Below are 272 nucleotides of genomic sequence, written 5' to 3'. Positions count from 1 at the left end.
CATAGACCCACGTGACTGCTCCTGCCGCAACACTGTTAGCTTCCAGCTCCAGCGTGCCTGAGGTGCTGTGCAGAGGTGAGTCATCGCCGATCACACACAATGCACGTGTGTCGTATCACAGGCTCATTTTCACATCACGTGGAAAAGTTGTCATTGCATTCAACTGTGGTTAATCTTTTCCAGTTTTTACAATGGCTAACGATGATTCAGGAGTGAAGTTTCTCTTTATACGGTGAAACGTGTGTAATGTACAGAACCTGACCTCATGTTTT

At 46.3% G+C, this 272-nt stretch overlaps 1 long non-coding RNA gene across 1 annotated transcript in view; it reads left to right on the top strand.

The window, feature by feature from the left end:
- The window catches only part of LOC129405645 (uncharacterized), a 1,270-nt gene extending 1,203 nt beyond the window's left edge, over positions 1–67 (top strand). Inside the window, exon 3 of the long non-coding RNA XR_008630719.1 lies at positions 1–67. This exon is cut by the window's left edge and continues 63 nt beyond it. This is a non-coding gene — a long non-coding RNA (uncharacterized LOC129405645).
- Positions 68–272: the final 205 nt, after the last annotated feature.

Source organism: Sorex araneus, chromosome 6, assembly GCF_027595985.1.
Source record: "Sorex araneus isolate mSorAra2 chromosome 6, mSorAra2.pri, whole genome shotgun sequence".
Taxonomy (NCBI): domain Eukaryota; kingdom Metazoa; phylum Chordata; class Mammalia; order Eulipotyphla; family Soricidae; genus Sorex; species Sorex araneus.
Note: the sequence above shows the minus strand (reverse complement) of the source record. Positions and strands in the feature narration are given on the sequence as shown.